Source organism: Brachyhypopomus gauderio, chromosome 5 (genome assembly GCF_052324685.1).
Source record: "Brachyhypopomus gauderio isolate BG-103 chromosome 5, BGAUD_0.2, whole genome shotgun sequence".
In the NCBI taxonomy this organism is placed as follows: Eukaryota; Metazoa; Chordata; class Actinopteri; order Gymnotiformes; family Hypopomidae; genus Brachyhypopomus; species Brachyhypopomus gauderio.
This window is the reverse complement of record NC_135215.1, coordinates 13,791,801-13,799,300: the sequence shown is the minus strand read 5'-3', so window position 1 is coordinate 13,799,300 and position 7,500 is coordinate 13,791,801. Positions and strand designations below refer to the sequence as shown.

Genomic DNA, 7,500 nt, shown 5'->3' with positions numbered 1-7,500 from the left:
TCTCCCCACCACTACACACACTCACACACTGTCCCCACCACTACACACACTCACACACCCTCCCCACCACTACACACACTCACACACCCTCCCCAACACTACACACACTCACACACTCTCCCCAACACTACACACACTCACACACTCTCCCCACCACTACACACACTCACACACTCTCCCCACCGCTACACTCACACTCACACACTCTCCCCACCGCTACACTCACACTCACACACCCTCCCCACCGCTACACACACTCACACACCCTCCCCACCGCTACACACACTCACACACTCTCCCCAACACTACGCACACTCACACACTCTCCCCACCACTACACACACTCACACACTCTCCCCACCACTACACACACTCACACACTCTCCCCACCACTACACACACTCACACACTCTCCCCACCACTACACACACTCACACACTCTCCCCACCGCTACACACACTCACACACCCTCCCCACCACTACACACACTCACACACTCTCCCCACCACTACACTCACACTCTCCTCACTGCTACACTCACACACCCTCCCCACCACTACACACACTAACACACCCTCCCCACCGCTACACACACTCACACACCCTCCCCACCACTACACACACTCACACACTCTCCCCACCACTACACTCACACTCTCCTCACTGCTACACTCACACTCACACACCCTCCCCACCACTACACACACTAACACACTCTCCCACTCTCCCCACCACTACACACACTCACACACCCTCCCCACCACTACACACACTCACACACCCTCCCCACCACTACACACACTCACACACTCTCCCCACCACTACACACACTCACACACTCTCCCCAACACTACACACACTCACACACTCTCCCCAACACTACACACACTCACACACTCTCCCCAACACTACACACACTCACACACTCTCCCCAACACTACACACACTCACACACTCTCCCCACTGCTACACTCACACTCTCCTCACTGCTACACTCACACTCACACACTCTCCCCACCACTACACACACTCACACACTCTCCCCACCGCTACACTCACACTCACACACTCTCCCCACCACTACACACACTCACACACTCTCCCCACCGCTACACACACTCACACACTCTCCCCACCGCTACACACACTCACACACTCTCCCCACCACTACACACACTCACACACTCTCCCCACCGCTACACTCACACTCACACACTCTCCCCACCACTACACACACTCACACACTCTCCCCACCACTACACACACTCACACACTCTCCCCACCGCTACACTCACACACTCTTCCCACCACTACACACACTCACACACTCTCCCCACCACTACACACACTCACACACTCTCCCCACCACTACACACACTCACACACTCTCCCCAACACTACTCACACTCACACACTCTCCCCACCACTACACACACTCACACACTCTCCTCACTGCCTGGCTACAGCCCACTGGGAACTAGTCACTGGTTATTTCACTGGAAATGGATGTTGCTAGTGTTTGAGGTCAGACCACGCCCTCTGAGCTCTAGTGGCTGCCAGACCTCCTGATTCTCCAACCTAGTCACATGTCCTGCCCATCATACGTCTCCTGCAAACGTGATCCCAGTGGTCATGGTGACTGCTGGTGCCACTCCAACAGTAATTGGAACACTCTGTATAGAATAGTGATAGAGACTAACTTTGACCCCTGAAGGTCAGTGTACACAGTTCCCCCTATGGTACCTCTGTATAAGCTAGATTAGAGTACTTGACTGCCATGCGGGAGCAGGAGAGAGAGTTAGAGAGAAAGAGAAAGAGGGAGAAAGAGAGTGAGAGTGGGAGAAGGAGATGGAGGGAAAGAGAGATAAAGAGAAAGGGAGAGAGAGACTAATTGTGAGTATTGGAGGAAAAGAAAGAGATACAGGACCTGTTGCAGTATCATGTGCCAGGCCTGCACTAGTTTCATCATGGGTTCTGTCTGAGAGAGGCGAGCACCTTGTCCACGGTGTCCTGAAGTGTCTCTGTCTCGCTCAGAGTGGACACGGCCTCATACACCAGCCAAGCTGCCCTGCCCAGGAGTCCTGCAGCTGCGAGTATGGATAAAAACTCACTTCCACAATCAATAGGTGCACTTATCCAAGTGATTGTAAATGACAAATGCTGTCGGTGCATGTAGTGAGCGCGACGTAGCTGGCAAGCGTAATTATGGCCCAGAGGACGAGCTTCGTCTGAGGCCAGAGCGCCGCGCTCTAAGGGCTTGCACGTCTCGGCGGGAGCTTGCATGAGAAAGCATACACTTAGGCCGTCGCTGAGACCCGCACCGGCTCTCTGCCCACGTCTGAGAAGAGGGTGAGACCGAGGAGACAGAGGAGCCTGAGAAAATGCCGGCAGCGCTAAGCCCCTCCCCCTCCCCCTCCTCGTCTCAGGTGGGTTTATGGATTGCGTTGAAGAGCCAGAATGGCCTCCAGCAGGGTCCTCTACTCTGATCTAATTAACCCGCAGGGAAGGCGGCTAAGGCACGAGGATCAGCGTGGCTCCTTCCACGACCTCAGACCCTGACGTAGGTCTCGCAGCGTGAAGGTCCATTGCCCTCATTATGCAGTATCCCATGGTTCACCGCTGCATTATATATTATAGCACAGGATGGCAAGCATGATGGCTTGAAGAGAGAGAGAGAGAGAGAGTGTGTGTGTGTGTGTGTGTGTGTGTGTGTGTGTGTGTGTGTGTGTGTGTGTGTGTGTGTGTGTTACTGACTGATGGCTTGAAGCGCGGGTGTGTGTGTGTGTTATTGACTGACAGCTTGAAGAGCGGATGTGTGCGTGTGTGTTACTGACTGCCTTTTATTAACTCGGGCAGCTCAGTTGACAGACACACACACACAACCTGACAGCCCTATACGTATACAATACATATGAGCTAAGAGATGCTGCTGAGATCAGATCTGAAGCAATCAGGCGAGTTTCTCAGGGTTGTTTTTATTTAGGCAGCAGGGCGGCACTCCGAGCCGACACCGAGAGTCCGAGCTTGTAATGCCGACACCGAGAGTCCGAGCTTGTAATGCCGACACCGAGAGTCCGAGCTTGTAATGCCGACACCGAGAGTCCGAGCTTGTAATGCCGACACCGAGAGTCCGAGCTCCTCCAAATATCGCTAATTAACCACCGCAAAACACAGTCTGGCAGTCACCCTGCAGCCGAGTGCGTCTGTGCTGCAGTCAAACCTGTCTGCTACCACCAGCGCACACAAGCCAGCCAGAAATAGAGCTGAGTGGAAGCCCTGGTGTGTGTGTTAAAGACGCATTCTTCAGCAGCCTTCCTGCTCCGGGATGACACGACACTTCAATGCGGCTGGCGCCGAGCACCCGGACCTGCCGCAGATCGGCCCGCCATTAATATGCACCGCAGCGTGCTGCTGAAGTGTGGATCCAGCCGGAACACGGCGCATCCGTCTCGCCAGTGGCGCCGTGTCCCGTTCGCACGGACGCAAAACACGCTCCCTGTGCATTAGATGCACTTAATCTTTCAGACAAAAGGTTTATTCGCAAACTGCAACTATGATTGCAATCAATTTGTTAAAATAATCGTGTGTCCCACTGGATGAACACAAGTGGTTTCTGCTTGAGCACTTCCCAACACACTTGGCTCCATGCCTTCCTCATCTGATAACGTACAGATGATGTACCTGAGAACTTTAAGACTAGGCACCCAAAGGGAATCAGAACTGTACAGATTAGTGTCTAATGATGCTCTTCTGAAATCAAATGTTTGTTCATGTTAGTTAAACGGCGGTACATGGCCTCGCGAACAGTGCTGAGTCCATGATGGAGTCATTCAAGACAGCGTTCAAAACCACATTTAATACCAATTAAACAAGATGAAATAACCTGCCAAAATGGTGAAAAGGTCAAGAGCAGCTTGTCGGCTGAGTGTGTTAAACACAGACTCACACTTCCACATCACTATGGCCTTATTCCACTGGGCTTCTGAGCATTTAACCTCCCGAGACCCAGACTGCAGTGCAGCCAAATGCCAAGATGTCCTTGTAAAAAGGCAAAACAAAACACCATATTAAAGGGTCCGAGCCTGATAGGGAATTCAGAGGTGGCGATGCAGCTGAACACTTGTTGTCTGCGTGAGCTCTTTGGCTGGACTCAGAAATCCTGCTTCCAACTCCCTCGGAGCAGAGTTGTCCGGCGGCTCAGAAAGGCCCTTACAGACAATATGCTCACTGCTCTCAAAACAAGATCAAACACAGAAGATCAAACAAAGACCTTCGTTTCTGGGGGAAACCTTCACATGATACACGCTTGCAGATATTCCCCTCTACCAACCAACAGAACCAAGCTGCACAGGAGAGTTTGGTCCTGAACTCATGTAAAATGTCTTCAGTAGCTTGTGTTTATATTTGTTTGCCACAAAATGGCCTCCAAGCCTTAGCTTGGATTTTTATAGATAACCGAGGGGCTCTGTGACTCATTGCTGTAGCGCCATCTGTTGGAAGAAAAGCTGCTCTCCACTTTGGAGTGCCGCTCGCCTCCACTCACACTGTAGAAAAATGAAACGACAGTGGCCAAGAAGCCATTGTTACCGGTCATACCATCAGAAGCCAGAAAGAATGTGTTGCATGGGTCGAGCCAAGATGGCTGCTGGATGCTTGTCAAAGCCACATGAGGCGCACAACACTTGAGCCAAGATGGCAGACCCAAAGCAGTCAAAGCTTGTGGGAATGGGCAGCTTGTTATTTAGCCAGAATGGTTCCAGGCTGCAGATCTTTTCTTTATCAGTTAAAGACTGGGGAGGAAACTGTTGTCTGTGCCTAATTACTCGAGTCACTGTCCTAATTACAAGTGATTGACTAGGAGAAGAAAAGAGGAATGATGACACAAGGGACTGCATTAATTCCCAGTGTGGCCGGTCACACAGGCCAGAATCGTCTTCCTCCTCCCCAGTTGAAGAAGAGGCTGAGTGAGACTGCTTTTCTCCTCCAAGTCAGAGACTGTGGAAACCTACTTGTCAGCACTGAATAGGTGGGGACCACTTGAGTCTGAATTGAAGAACGCATCTCTTTTCTTATTTCCAGAAATTGCTCTTTTTACTCCTAAATAAGGACATCGGCCTTTAGTGAGGACTCCAACCTCCTCTCTCTATCTTTATATCTCTTCTACCTTCCTTCCTTTCTCTCTTTCTGTTTCCCTTTTTCTTTTTCTCTGTCTGTCTCTATTGTCTTCGTGACATTGAAAGGTTGAAGAGGTGTTGCTGTCTTGCTCTTACTCATGGCTGAGACTAGCACAAGTAGTAATGTTCCATATGTTACATTAATGGGTACATACACACTCACCAGCCACTTTATTAGGTACAACTTGCTAGTATCGGGTTGGATCCCGTTTTGCCTTCAGAACTGCCTTAATCCTTTGTGGCATAGATTGAACAAGGTACTGGAAACATTCCTCAGAGTTTCTGGTCCATATTGACATGATGGCATTGTCCAGTTGCTGCAGATTTGTCGGCAGCACATCTATAATGTGAATCTCCTGTTCCACCACATCCCAAAGGTGCTCTATTGGAGTGAGATCTGGTGACTGTGGAGGCCATTCAAGTTCAGTGAACTCATTGTCATGTTCAAGAAACCAGTCTGAGATGATTCGCTCTTTATGACATGGCTCTTTATCCTGCTGGAAGTGGCCATCGGAAGATGGGTACACTGTGGTCATAAAGAGATGGACATGGTCAGCAACAATACTCAGGTAGGCTGTGGCGTTGACACGATGCTCAATTGGTACTAATGAGCCCAAAGTGTGCCAGGAAAATATCCCCCACACCATTGTACCACCACCACCAGCCTGAACCGTTGATACAAGGCAGGATGGATCCATGCTTTCATGTTGTTAACGCCAAATTCTGACCCTACCATTTGAATGTCGCAGCAGAAATCGAGACTAATCAGACCAGACAATATTTTTCCAATCTTCTATTGTCCAATTATGGTCAGCCTGTGTGAATTGTAGCCTCAGTTTCCTGTTCTTAGCTGACAGAAGTGGCACCCAGACCAGCCCGTCCGGCACCAACAACCATGCCTCTTAAAGTGACTTAAATCATCTTTCTTCCCCATTCTGATGCTCAGTTTGAACTGCAGCAGATCCTCTTGGCCATGTGTACATGCCTAAATGCATTGAGTTGCTGATTCGACATTTAAATTAATGAGCAGTTGGACAGGTATACCTAATAGAGTGGCCGGAGTGTGTGTGTGTGTGTGTGTGTGTGTGTGTGTGTGTGTGTGTGTGTGTGTGTGTGTGTGTGTGTGTGTGTGTGTGTGTGTGTGTGTGTGTGTGTGTGTGTGTGTGTGTGTGTGTGTGTGTGTGTGTGTGTGTGTGTGTGTGTGTGTGTGTGTAGAGAGAGAGAGGAAAAGGAAGAAAGAGATGAGATTGGATCTATTCCTATTATATAGTTCCGATAACTATAACTATAGAACCACCTTTTGACCACAAATACGGACTTGTGCTAACGGGCCGCCCAATGGAGGATGGGTTCCCTTTTGAGTCTTGGTCCTCCCGTGGTTTCTTCCTAATCCCCACCATCATAGGGAGTTTTTCCTTGTCACTGTCGCCTCTGGCTTGCTCATTAGGGATCTGGACCCATACGATTGTAAAGCTGCTTTGTGACGTATTGTAAAAAGCGCTATATAAATAATTTGACTTTGACTATTCCAAACCCTGATAATTAAAAGACTATTTTTGCTCACTCATACAGAGGGATGAGGGCATTCCAGAATCTTACAGTTCCAGAATCTCAGAATCTTACAGTTCCAGAATCATACAGTTCTTCCAGTTTCTTCTGCAGAGATCCATATCTTTTTTTTGCTCCATCAGCAATGGCACCACAAACCCCTATACACACCCACACACACACTGCCACCCTCCTAACCCCCCCTGCACTGCCTACACCACCTACACACACACTCCTCCCCCCTCCACACACACCCTTCACACCATGCCATACACCCACATACACCACCCGCACACTCAGACACCCACACACACCACCTCACACATGCACAGACACACACACACAGACACACATGAACTCTTTGAATGTTTGTCCTACTCTTCTTTACTTATTCCTTCCCATCTGCACTCTGTGCATCTCTTTCACTGCATTCAGTCCAAGTCATTTAATCTCTTACACACACACACACACACACACACACATGCACGCACACACACAGGCACCTCAACACGGTCCTGATTATCATGTTGCATTAAAAACTGGGCATCATGAAGGCTTGTTTGTACATTATAATGGGCCGTTATGTATAGAATGGAGACTCGTTGTAATATGAGGCATATGTCTGTGATTGTACGTGTGTGTGTTAGAGACAGAGGGAGATTGAACTATTAAAGAGGACTGATCACATGATGCACTATAATTTTAGATAACAGCAACAAGGCCATGTAAAAGGGATCATTATTTTTTCAAAGAAATCCTGCACTTCTGCTCATGTAGC

At 49.4% G+C, this 7,500-nt stretch overlaps 1 protein-coding gene across 1 annotated transcript in view; it reads left to right on the top strand.

Annotated features, from left to right (window-relative positions):
- The window catches only part of spock1 (SPARC (osteonectin), cwcv and kazal like domains proteoglycan 1), a 138,926-nt gene that overhangs the window by 53,810 nt on the left and 77,616 nt on the right, over positions 1-7,500 (top strand). The gene's annotated exons all lie outside the window — the stretch shown is intronic.